At 35.2% G+C, this 14,070-nt stretch overlaps 1 long non-coding RNA gene across 1 annotated transcript; it reads right to left on the reverse strand.

The window, feature by feature from the left end:
• Positions 1-1,007: 1,007 nt before the first annotated feature.
• Positions 1,008-2,524, reverse strand: LOC118489090. The gene is made up of 3 exons (XR_004886115.1): positions 2,386-2,524; positions 1,763-1,819; positions 1,008-1,262 (listed from the first exon to the last, which is right to left on the reverse strand). It is a non-coding gene; the product is annotated as an uncharacterized LOC118489090 (long non-coding RNA).
• Positions 2,525-14,070: the final 11,546 nt, after the last annotated feature.

Below are 14,070 nucleotides of genomic sequence, written 5' to 3' on the forward strand. Positions count from 1 at the left end.
CCTTCGTGTTAGTAAACTTATATTTACGGTTTCATTGTCATTCACGTTTATTATATTCATTAGATTTCATTTCATACTTCCCACCATCATGTTTTAACATCATTTTATCATGACACATTCCATTCATCATTCATACTTCATGCCTTATCGTCATTGACGATCGTATCGTATCATTCTTTATTTTAGACATTCATTCATCCTTTCTATCATATAACCATGCTAGTGATACGTAGCTCTCATTCTTTCTAATACGTAAAAGAAATTACTCGCGACTAAATCATACTTAAACTTTCTTTGGAAACTCAATGTTTCCGACAACCAACTTCATAGTATTCTTTATCCCATATACCTTGGTATCACTTTTTTTTTAATTCTTTTTATCCCCCACTTTATATATATTTCTGGTTACAATTTCGATTGAATCGACATTTAATTGTGTTTTATTTGAATATTGTAGTTTTGGAAAGCTTGTTGGTGATTCGTTGCGGAAAACTCAAGAAAATATGAAGTTTGTGGAAATTTTCCCCAGACACAACTGTGTTGGTTATCTGAGTACAATGTCACACAGCTGTGTCAGCCTTGCCACACACCCTGATCTCAGCAACAAGCATCAACGGTCCACACAGCTGTGTCACTTAACGACACAACTGTGTGCGGCACCAGATCTGATGTAACCTAATGTTTAGCTCCCATTCATTTGACCCGTTCTAACCCCCAAACTGATCCGATTCATCCCACATCTTTCCACAACATCCCGTAACCATTCCATAACATTCCGTAACTAAATTATTTGTAATGCAAAAATTTTAACTTTTAAAATACTTACTTGCCTTGCGCCGCGGAACGAACACACACTTCTCACGAGCTTTCAGTTTGAGTTCAAGCACTTAATGCTTAAATCCCTCAAACCTAGGCTCTGATACCAACTTGTAACACCCACTTTTCACATTTGACAAATAACATAGACTTCATACAATTTTTTGGAAAATTTTGACATGACCCGTTCGTAAAGTAAACGTTTTCCTGCTTTATAATGAAATCATTCCAAAATACATTCTACGACATGTTTCAAAAGATATAAAAGTAATAACCATACAAGATTTAAAATCCCAACTTACTTAGGAAACATCCTAGACATAAATTTAACATTTACATTATGAAAACGTTTTGACCCATTTACAAAAGACGACTTTAACCGGAAGCGCATAAAGGGCTATGTAGTGTGTTCGGTCCGAGCTCGCATCGCCAAGAGCGGGATTTACCTAACATACATAACGCAAACATTCCTTAGTTCAAATCTCAAGACAAATTTAACGCCTATCCTTTACTTATTCTAATTCGACCCATTAGCGAAATAAAACATTTTATCAACATCCTTATTAAATCATTCTTTTCATTCTAGCATGAAATTTCTTCATGCTCATTTATTCTTGCCTTTCGAATACATTCAACATGTAAGACTTTCGACCCATTCATAACGGATCAATTCATACCATACACTTTCAACGTTTTTTCCTCATTCCGACTCGTTATCTACAAGTCTTTACTTAAACCATTACATTATCCTTCCTTTTTAATATTTCGACCCACTTGAAGCGGGTTAAAATGCATCCATTGCTAATACACTTCCTATCCATTACCAATACTCAACATAACACAATTTTACCATGAACAAGTGTAAAAATTCCACACTAGGATTTAATTACCCAAACTAACATTCGCAAGTCTACAAGTAGAGAAAATGAAGTTCATATGAACTTACCGTGGTCTTGTGTCCCTTACGACTTGGAGTAACTTGCTCATTCCTCTTTCTTTGTTCCTATACATCACAACTTCATATGCTTAGCTTTCGGAAAATTTCAGTATTCTCATATTCTTTGTCATACAATATGATGTTTATGAACCATATGCATTCCCACCATAATCACATTTCATAAATTTAGCAAATTTTCATATGAAATCACAATTACATTAATTTAGACATTTCATCAAACACATGGCGTGCGTACATTCTAATAAGCATAATGTACAAGTAATTATAACACATTCATCCTAAATTCATCAAATAAATCAACCAATTCTTTCAAAATCAACAATCATAACCATACTACATATGATTCATATCAAGTTACTCATCTAAACACTTCTATAACATGAGTTTAACATCAACATTATATAATTCATCCATGAATTTTACTAATTCTTTACTACCTTACATAATCTCAAGTGGGTTTTACCCCAACAACTAGAACAATCGAAATAGCACATAATATAACTCCTATTTGTTCATATCATCCAACATCTAGGTTTGATTTCATACAAACATCATAAATTATACATAACCCACTTCATGAATTTCATAAAAACATCAAATTTTAGACTTACTTGAGATCAAATATAGTTAGGAGATCCTAATTCCTAACTCTTGAATCAAGAATTCAGCTTTTAATCCCTTCAATTTGTAAGATTTGTGAGATTCTTTAGACTTAGGGTTTCCCCTTGGCTTCCCCCTTGTACGATCGCACCCAGGAACCAAATACTGGTTTCCTTTTCTTTTTTTTTTATTTATCAAGTCTTCATTAGATATTTACACCTTTGGTCCCTTATCTTTTTAAAGTGTGTCAAAATGGTTAATTCTCATACTAACTTAATCACTTTCATTAGCATAAGGGGTTTTAGACTTATTATTAAAAACTTTCGAAACGGTAAAAAAATATATATTTACCATTCCTTATTATTATATTATTCTAAGTCATACGAAATTTTGGGGTGTTACAGAATGTTTCCAATTTTTTTGCAACGCGGTCATTAAGTTGTATGGTAAAGAGTTTTTACGTAAACCAACGAGCCACGACATCTCACGTATTTACGCCGCACATGAGGCTAGATGGCATTTTCCTGGGATGCTTGGTAGCATCGATTGTACACATATCGAGTGGAAAAATTGTCCAAGAGAGTTGCGAGGAGCGTATGTTAGGGATGACATCAAAAGACCAACCATCATACTAAAAGCTGTGGCGTCGAATGATTTATGGATTTGGCATTCGCATTTCGGTGTTTCAGGTTCAAATAACGACATCAATGTGTTGCGCACGTCGCCGTTGTTTCAAACCGTAACGGATGGTACGCATCTTCCTCTCCTTTCTATGTTAACGGACGATATTACAAACGAGGCTTTTTTCTTTTGGATGGTATCTACCCGTCATGGTCTGTTTTTTGTGAAAGCTCCCTCATTTCTTGTAGAGGCTAAAGAAATCATGTTCAAAAAATTGCAAGAATCGGTAAGAAAAGATGTTGAGAAGGCATTTGGTGTTTTAAAGGGTAGATGAGGTATACTACACCGACCGGTTCGTGCGATGAACAAGAAAGCAATAAATAGCATAGTGTATGCATGTATTATCTTGCACAATATGATAATCAAAGAAGACGGGCGTGCAATATCCCCGGATTGGGTGCCGGATCATTCTACACAAGTTCAAGTTCCACAAAATATCCAACAAGAATTGCGTGATGAAGAAACTCACTTTCGGTTGAGATACGATTTAATCGAACTAGTACGTTCTGTAGGTTTGGAGTTTCATGAGTCGGACGAGGAATAGAGTTTTTTTAGTATTTTTTTTTAAATTGTAGCCTAAAATATTTCTAGTATGTTAAATTGAACTAATATGTTTTTAGTTTTAATGAAATTTATAATTTTAATGTTTTATTGCTAATTTCTAATTTAAAATAAAAAATTAAAAAAAGTTGTGAGTGATGGAATTCTATCACTAGTGATGACCACCGCCAGTACAAAATGCTTGTGAATGATAGAATAGTGGCTAATGACATGACATGAGTTGATTGGATATTATGAGTGATAGAATTCTATCACTAGTAACCACTCCTAAAATTTCTAATATAATCTAAGTTTCCATACCTTTTTAACCCATTTAATTTAACTATTTTCTAATGTGTTGTGTTCGTAAACTTTAAAAAAGCTTAGTAGTGAAGAGGTACCAAATTTCCGTTGCATTACACTTAGAATCCCACTACTTATTTCAAAGCTCATAAAATTGTTACTATTTAAAGTTTACATTTTGTTTTTTTTAACGTCCAATCAAATCACTAGATAAGTATTTTGGTATCCTCTCAATCGAACAAATGCATACCCTCCTCCTTAATGATCAGAGTTGGATGTATACTCGAGGCACCAAGCCACCAGTTCTAGGGAACACCCGCCCGCTCGAAGCCCCATTGCAATAAAACCCGGTTCGGCTCAGTTTCGAATTAGCGACCTTCAGAGAGGCCTAGTTCTAAACTTCATTTCCACCACAATGTCCTTCAAAGTGATGTTAGTGGGAGTTGAACTTGTACTAGGGTTGTTCAATTTTTATCCAAAACCCAAAACCCGACCCGAATTCAAAGCCACCCAAACCTGAATTAGCTAATATCCGAAAACCTCGAACCCGAACTTTAAATGGTTCGGTTATCGGGTCACTTTTTTCCTACCAAAAACCCGAACAACTCGACCCGAAAAACCCGAACATTTATTGGTTTTTTCTTACAAAAAACCCAAACAACCCGACCCGAATAACCCAAAACCAACTAACCCGAACTTTAAATAGTTCGGTTATGGGATCAATTTTTCCTAGATAAAAACCTGAAAAACCCGACCCATTTTGTTATAAATTTAAAGTAAAATTTAAAACAAGAGATGTCATTTAATGTATGTTTGGCTATGGTATAAATTGAAAATCATCCCTACACATTCACTCTCTCACGCTCACATAGTCACATCCTGTAATACCAACTGAGCGATGCTTAACTTTTCATCTTCCTTGGAGGAAAAGGTACCTTTTCACAACAAACCCTACCCCAACATACACTCATCATCTTCCTTTCAACTGTTGAACTACTGATTCATTGTTAGAAATTTAGAATGATTATTATCATATTCATATGTCGATTGTTGATAGTTTGAACTCATTATTTTAATTTTTCTTGTTATTGGGTTGAGTTTCTGCTAGTATAATTTGTATGTCTGCTCGTAATGCACGGGACTGCTTAGAGGACTAATCTTGTGGTTAGTATTCCATTTTCGGATTTTTAAAGTTCAATTAAGATTTAGCAAACAAGAATAGTGCTGTAACGATTGTTGCCAGCTTCAACTGATTTTCCTTGTTTTTAGGGTAAGTTTCTTTTCTGCACATAAACATAAGGGTGTACGGGGTAGAAGCAGTAAGGGGTGCGGCAAGTCCTTTACCGCTCGGGGAACACCGCCGCCACCTTTTTATGCCGTGCGGGCATCGTTTAAAGCGGGGAGAGTTCACCGCTTGCGGGGACTTGATTGTTTGGCTTGATTTGACCGTTGAGGACTTGATTATAACCAATCATGTTTTGTTTTTTGTTTTTTTTAAAGGGAAACCACCTCCAATATTTTTTAAGCAAGAGGGGAGAACGAAAAGGAAAATGCCATAACATATTTGACCGTGGTGTATGATGGGGCGGGTGTTTAGGGTATGGGTTGACACGTGAACTTCGAGGGCTTCGCTGTTCAGTTACAAATTGGGTCGGTATGGCGGGGCGTGGCTAGCCCGCGTGAGTTGGCCACGTGTGATAATTTTTTTTTCGATTATCATAAAAATACACACAATTATTAAATTTAAATCTTATCCACCTATAGCCTAGCTAACCCAGCCAATGAGAGCCGGTCACGGAAGACCGCTAGACCCGCCTAACGTCCGGGCTGAAATCCCCGCTCGAGGGGCAACGCCGAAACCCAAACCCTCCCGGGGTGATGACTTGAGCGTTGGTACCCAACCCACGCCCTAACTCCCCCCCATATCCAATAGTCTTATGATTAGGTAGATGAAATTTTCCGCTTGATAAGCGAGCGGTGCACCCCTTCACCCTAGCTAATGGCCTAATGTACTGATCAGAAACTACATGTTTGACTCGAGATGAGAAAAGTTGATGAAAGGTCTTATATTTTCAGCAAATATTAATTAACATCTATTATTACAATATTTAAAATATAAAAATTTAAAAAATAAACAATATTAAAAGTACCAAACTAGCCATGTAGGTAATGATTGCTTGGCGGCTTCACCAGGCCCTTGACACGATTCCCATCAAACTTCAAATTGTAACAAAAAAAACTTTTGATTTCTCTTGAAACAAAAAATTATGTGATGCTGCTAGATCAAAAAATTATATCTAAAAAGTTTTATCACCACCTTCATGTAATATTAACAAACGTTGATATAACACCAATAAATTAAAACATAAGGTCTTAGGGTGTACTCTAACTTAATTAGTGTTAAATATGACATGGCAAGCCAACATGTCTTTCAAACCATTCCCTCCTCATATTAAAGGATGTTAAGACCTCTTTTGGTTAACATGTTAACATAGGAAAAATGAATAAGAAATTAATGTGATTTATTATAATTGTTTATTTTAGCTAAGCCGTTAATGAAATGGTATTATTATTATTATTTATTTTGTAGTTAATTTAAATATTTAATCTTAAAATAATTAAAAAATAATGGGTGATGTAGAGTTAACAAGGTTAATTAAACCATTTTCTTAGGAAGTAAAAGGGAACAAACAGGTGATGTGGCACTTATATAGAATTAAATAGAATTAAGAATAGTTAAAGTATAACTCATGACCTAACATGTACATTAGCAGTCTAAAAAAAGTATGTTATAGTTTATTAACATTTTGGGAAAATCCTATAAAATTGTCGTTTATTTAAAATCTTGTTTAGTATATTTTTACAAATTATATTATAAGCTCTGGAAGGTTCACTATCCCTGCAGTGCTGCACGTTCTCTTTCTCATATCGATCGCAGATACGAAATGTGCACTGTTAACTGATTCTTGACCTTCTCAATGTTTGAAACGCTAGCCGAACATACACGTGTTCTCTTTATCTTTCTTCTAGTTAGTGAACCGCATGTTTCTGGTTTAGCAGAATACCATAGAAGGGTTTTTCTTTTCTTTTGTCTTCAAGTTCTTCTCATGTCAGTACAGATTTTCTAGAGAGAGAGAAAAGAGAGTTTCTAGAGAGAGAAAGCATGGAACTTGCTTCTAAGCCCTTGAATCCCAACGCTTCTCCTTACATCCCCAATCATCATTCACCACCCATCTACACATACAACACCCATCTTCAACCATTTCCGACTACTCTCTCACTCACCCCTGTGCCCTCGGGGCCCCGAATCCCCAAAACCCGCCGCCGGAAGGAAATGAAATGGGTTCCGGTGGATAACAAAGTTCTAGGGTTTGAAGAAACCAGATGGAAGAACAGTCGTCGTGGGTATCACAAGCTTCTGCCTTTGGAACCACAAACCACATCTTTGATGATAAGAAATGTTCCAAGTAGATATACGTACGTGACTCTTCATTTATGACAGCTTTTAGTTTTTTTTTTTTTTTTTTTTTTTTTTTTTTTTACATTTAATGTTTGTTGTATTCTTAATATGGAAATGTTTTGGTTTAAACGAAGTTGTTTATTTTGCAGTCGGAAGTTATTGATACAGACTCTTGATAATCATTGCCAACTTGAGAACAGGAAGCTCAACGAGGGTGGTAACAAGTCTGCTTATGACTTTGTTTACCTGCCGATTGATTTCAAGTAAGTTATTTATTGACATTAAACTCACCGTGTGTTTGTTGTTGGTGTAACTGTGTGTGTGTCACAGGCGTCGAACGAACGCTGGGTTTGCGTTTGTGAACTTCACAAACCCTGAGGCGGCGTTTAGGTTTCGAGATGCGTTTCATGGCGGACATTGGAATCTGTTTGAGAGTTCAAAGGTGGCTGAGATTACAAGAGCAAGGATTCAGGTACCTACTTTTTTAATCATATAATTAATTATTAATATTAATTAATAATGGGGGTTTTATTAATTAATTAATTAATAATTTTTACTTTCTTTCAGGGTAAGGCAGCTTTGATTAATAACTGCAAGGGTATGGATTTTAGCCATGGCTCGGAAGAAGACATGCCGGTGTGGTTTGCACCGGCGAGAGATGGATCGGATCAGGTTAGGTCCAAAATGTTTGTGGTGGGGAAGTTTTCATGGGCTAAAATGAAATTTGGGAATTAGGTCATCATCATCACATGTGTGTATGTTGTTTAGTATGTGCAAATAGTAGTAGGGTGGTGGATTTGAGCACCTGAACCATGGTGTCGTGGTGTTCTGGTCCACCATCTTTTCGAGAATTTTGTTGAATTATATTTTGCTATAGGTATGCAATCTCTTTTATGCAATTTGGTACGTTGTCCAGGTACAATTAAATTCATAAATTTAAACACATAAGCCATCAAACATCTACTTTCAAATCATTAATTGTTTAAACTCACCTTTGCCTTTGTGATCATAGCTAATATGCCCTAATAACAAAGTTATATATAACTACAGGGATCACTTGGACATGATAATGCCTGGATATCTTAAATTAATAACATATTGTCAATAAGTTGACAATTTGTTGGATCATGTCATACCAAAATTTTTCTAGTACTAGTACTTGTATATGGACAAATTGTATAATTCAAGAACAATGAGACCATGATCGACAAAACCTCAATAGTTTAATATCCCCTATACACTATAAATAATATGTGTTTATACGTCAATAGTTTAATTTTCCTTTTATAACTTTCGTTCGTAAGTTTTGTTTTTACAAAACCTAAATACGCGACATAATTTTATAATTGTTATATTTTGTTTCGATTTTGTCTTTGTACGCATTCGTATTTTGTTGGGGTTTTTTACCCTTTGCACTATAGATAATATACGTCTTTATCAGGTAGTTTTATTTTCCTTTTATAACTTTCGTTCGTTTGTTTTTTCTTACAAAAATTAAATAAACAATATAATTTTACATTGGTAACATTTTATTTCGATTTTTTTACACATTTATATATTACATCTTCATACTCGTCTTTGCAGTTTGATCCGTACATGGATTCCCCGCCGCAAAATCGCGATGGGGAAATCCTAGTTATAAAAACAAGAAAAGGTACGTCGGTTTGTGTATTGAGCTAACATTACTGTATATATTTAACATTTGACGGTATTTATGATTACATTGGTCATGAAATAACTAGAGGCCCAAAATCTTAGAAATGTGGGTTTGTGTATTTGAGCTAATTAATTTCTGAATGTATCATTTGACGGTATTTAGAGTGGAGGGAGTCGTCACCAAATGGTAAGTGTTTAAACAATTTTTTTAACAAGTAATGTTATGTCATGTCAAGTTTCCACTCCACTCCTCGTTTTACACTCACTTACTAGCAATGGTCAAATACATGGAGGGTGGTAAACAATTAAATATGCTTGATTGAAAGGGGTTGAAGTCCACCATTATCTCTCTCTCTCTCTCTCTTCCATCACTTCTTTTCTCTTTCGGTTTCTTGCCCGGTGAGTACAATCCCTGATCACCGCTCCACCCCTGGCAATACCTCCCCCCTCTGTAAACTACCCTCCCCACCCCACTCACCGCTACCACTCAACCCACCTTTATGCTTACAATGGTCATGAAATGAAATTTTATTAACCTTCAACGTAAACTAGTAGTAATATTAGGTATTCTTTAATTGACGTAAAAACAAACTTCCATCTATCCGAAATACCAAAATGAAGATTGACGAGTGCATAATATTTAAAAGCAAAATGGATCACTTTTGAGAGTTTGAAACAAGTGTGAGCTGTTGGCTTAGCAGAGTGTAATATACTCTGATTAAAATATAAGAAATGGCGTGCTTTGTATGTTTTTCCAAATGACTTAAAGTTTGAGAAATCATAATTTACATTTACATACTACATTAAAGTGTGAAACAAACAAGGGAGTAACTAAGTATTAATATTATTGTATGTTATAAGCATAATCCCATATTTATTTTGATAATCATTACATACACAATATACAAATATAAATGACTTACTTATTTTCTAACAATATCCTAAGGTGTTATTATTATTTTTACGTACGGTTGATGATTCAAGTTGTATAATGGACAAATGTGTAAATTTAGAATTTGGTTGACACAAGATGTGTGAATAATAAATGGGTAAATTTAGACTAGGTATTTTCATGTCGTTTTTCTGAACTATGTGTTTTTATGGCGTTTTAACTAGTTATTTTCATGTTTTTCTGAACTGAGTGTTTTATGGCGTTTTCAACTGAGTTTTTTATGGCGTTTTTCTGAACTGAGTGTTTTATGGCATTTTTCTGAACTGAGTGTTTTATGGCGTTTTCAACTAAGTTTTTCATGGCGTTTTTCTAAACTGGGTGTTTTATGACGTTTTTAACTAGGTATTTTAATGACATTTTTCTGAACTGTGTGTTTTATGGCGTTTTCAACTGTGGTATTTTTATTGGGTTTTTCTGAATTAAGTGTTTTTATGGCGTTTTATTTGAACACTCATTTCATGTGAGTGAGTTTTTTTGACAATATTACCCCTTAGTGTAATTTAGAATCAATGTCACACGTCAACACCAAAATCGTTCTCAATGTTCTCACACTTTTTACTGTTTTTCCTAAATCCTGACCCTATAAATATATTATATTATGTGGTTATCAACTCCATAAATAGATTGACTTGTTAACCAATATTTCATCCCTTACACATTCATTGTAATTCTTTGTAAAAGACATGCCTATCAATGTAATATACATCTCTTTCTCCCTACATTTCTTTCTCTTATTGTTAGCTATTAGGCTACTTTCACAATACTAACAAATGTGTTCGTACAAACTTTTGGATATCTTTTTGAAGTCTATTCGGATGTGTTAATTTGGACTTACCAAGCGGTGGTTTAAATACGCACTTGTTTAACCATAATTAAATCAATTATTATGCTAGTAAGTATACGTGATTAAGTGTTTGGTGAACATTGTTCTAGCAAACACATGATTAAGGGTATGTTTGACATGGAGCTTTTAAGAGTTTCTAACTTTAGTTTTTAAGAAAAAACTCCTACTCAATAAAAAGTCTTGTTTGGTTGAACGAGCTTGAAGCTTTTAGGTTAGGAGCTTGAAGCTTTTGGTTGAACGCTCCTACTAGTAGCATTTAGAAGGAGCTACAAGCTTTTAGGGAAAAATGACTATTTTAACCTCTAGAAATAATAAACTTTTTAATGCACAAACTTTTTAAATTTTTAGTTATGTCAATTTTGATCATTTTATTAAAAATTCCAGCTACTCTGCTAATTGCCAAACACCAAATATATCTAAAAAGCTACAGGTACTAGCTATCAGCTTTCAGTCACCAGCTAATTTTGCCAAACATACCCCAGGTGTTGGTGAACATTCTTCTAGCAAACACATGATTAAGGTTTTTTTTTTTTTATTTTTAATGCCAAACACATGATAAATGATAGTGAACATATACTAATTTGTTATTAGTGTCATGCTAGTTTTTTTTAATCTTTCTATTTCTCTCAACATTAATTTAACATGCCCATCAAACTTATTAACATGCCAGTCATCAGGTGCGCTTCATAATTTATCAACATGCCCATCAAACCTAAAAGTTAAAATCATAATAAAAAACTAATTATCACATAAATTATTATTTTTAACCTATTTTTACTTTTTTTTAGAACAACAGCATATCAACAGTGCTACTATTTGTAATGATGAATAACATGGTGCCGTGTGATATTGGGAGAAATATGGAAATTTGATTTACCTGGATCTAAGGGTGTAGGGAGTGGTTAAACACTTTGCGGTGGTAAACCAAAAAAAACGACCACTCAGAGCGCGCCATGTCAATCAGTCAAAAGTGTTTAAACTTTGGTGAAAAGTGTTGGCAATGGTTTAGACACTTGGTGAAGTGGTAAACTATTTAAAAAAAGTGTGATTGGTTGAGATAGGAATGGACCCCACCCACAATACCCTCTCTCTCAATCATCTTCTTCCCGAATCGGTAACCTGTCACCGATTGCTTTGCTTTGCCGCCTCGCCAAATAGTCGGCGCCGGTGTTTGCCGATCGACAAACTTGTTTGCCGCCCCTTGCCGCATGCCACACCGTACACCCTAAACAATTTAATCAAAGTGATGAGTGCTTTGACAATGGAGGATAATCCAAATTCCAAATCATTGTGTTGCTTGGAACATGAATTTGAATACACACGTCATATTTACCTAATATACTGTATCCACTACGAATCTGATCGTATTTTTTTTGAACGGCTAACAAATCTTTCAGATACACTATTGGCGAAAATCACCACATTAGGATACACTGGTATCCGAACCGAGGAAAACCCTCACCTAGGGCCGAAGCCCGTGAATGCTCGCCCGAAGGCATGACAGTGCGGTGAGGTAAAACCCGCTCATTTCTAGGATCGAACTAACGATTGTCGCCTACTTGCTTGTTCTCCATCATCACCAGGTGCCGCCGCACACGAATACCCCAAAACCGACTAACCCGAACTTTAAATGGGTCGATTATCAGGTCAATTTTTCCTAGACAAAAACCTGAACAACCCGATTCGAAAAACCCGAAGAAAAAAACCCGATGAATACCCCTGGTTGTTTGTTATAAATTTAAATTAAAATTTAAAACAAGAGATATCATTTAATGTATCTTTGGCAATGGTATAAATTGAAAATCCTCCCAACACATTCATTCTCTCACGCTGACATACACATACATCCTGTAATACCAACCGCGCGATGCTTAACTTTTCATCTTCCTTGGAGGAAAAGGTACCTTTTCACAAACCCTAGCCCAACATACACTCATCATCTTCCTTTCAACTGTTGAACTACTGATTCATTGTTAGAATGATTATCATCTTCATATGTCGATTGTCGATAGTTTGAACTCATTTTTTTAATTTTTCTTTTTATTAGTATAATTTGTCTGTCTGCTCGTAATGCACGGGCCTGCTTAGAGTACTATCCATTTTCTGATTTTTAAAGTTGAATTAAGATTTAGCAAACAAGAATAATGCTGTAACGATTGTTGACAGTTTGAACTGATTTTCCTTGTTTTTAGGGCAAGCTTTTTTGTCTGCACATAAACATAATGTACTCAGAAACTACATGTTTGACTTGAGATGAACTTACGAAGAAGTTTACGGTAGAAGGTTTTGACTTTTGAAGGTCAAATTAAGACTAGAAACTAAAGTTGTTGGAAACTTGTACTTCCAGTGTCACATGTGTAGTGGATTCTTTCTTTATTTTTCATGAAAATTTTTTGGTCTCTTTTAGCATAACAAAAGGCTTGTCACAAAAAAAAAAAAAAAAATCTATCTTCTTGTAACATTCTTGGTTAATATTAATTTAATATTGAAAATTTTAAAGTATAGCTAGTTGTATTGTTTATAAATATTAATCCTTTTGTTTGACCACTGAAAATTGCAGCTTTAGGGATCCAAAAAGGGGGTGTAATATGGCAACGATATTGGTTTAGCAAACAAGATTGGAGATCTGCCGTATTGAAACTGGCGAGTGTGGTGTATCAAACTATGAGTGGGACGAGAATGGGTGATAGACTAAGCAGTTTGCCGGATGATCTTATTCATAAAATCTTGTCTTTTGTTTGCATCAAACATGCTGTTCAAACGAGTGTTTTGTCACCCAGATGGAGGTTTATTTGGACTTCAATGCCTTATCTCAATTTCTTAAGTGAGGATTTCCCTTCATTGCCCCATTTCGCCAAAGCAGTTACCAATGTATTGTCTCGCCGAAATGATCGAATAGAAGTGGCGTCTTTGACGCTTAGTCTCCATGGAAGGGTTAGTCTGGCGTTGGTCAAACGAATTCTCAACTACGCGTTCTCCCACAATGTCCAACATATGACTGTTACATGCCTGATTGAGAAGAAGATTGAACTCCCTCTTTCTCTCTTTCGTTCTCGGTCCCTCAAACATCTCACTTTAGTCGGTTCTGTTGATCGTTCGGTTGCATCAACTTGGGAGCTTCCAGCCTTAACGACATTACATCTCGGTTATGTCACATTGTATAAAGACGAAGATGAAGATGATGATGATGAGGATGAGGATGAGTATGAAGATGAAGATGATGAAGACAACAATATTTTTTCCAAGTGCCCAAACATGAA

This window comes from Helianthus annuus, chromosome 17 (genome assembly GCF_002127325.2).
Source record: "Helianthus annuus cultivar XRQ/B chromosome 17, HanXRQr2.0-SUNRISE, whole genome shotgun sequence".
Taxonomy (NCBI): domain Eukaryota; kingdom Viridiplantae; phylum Streptophyta; class Magnoliopsida; order Asterales; family Asteraceae; genus Helianthus; species Helianthus annuus.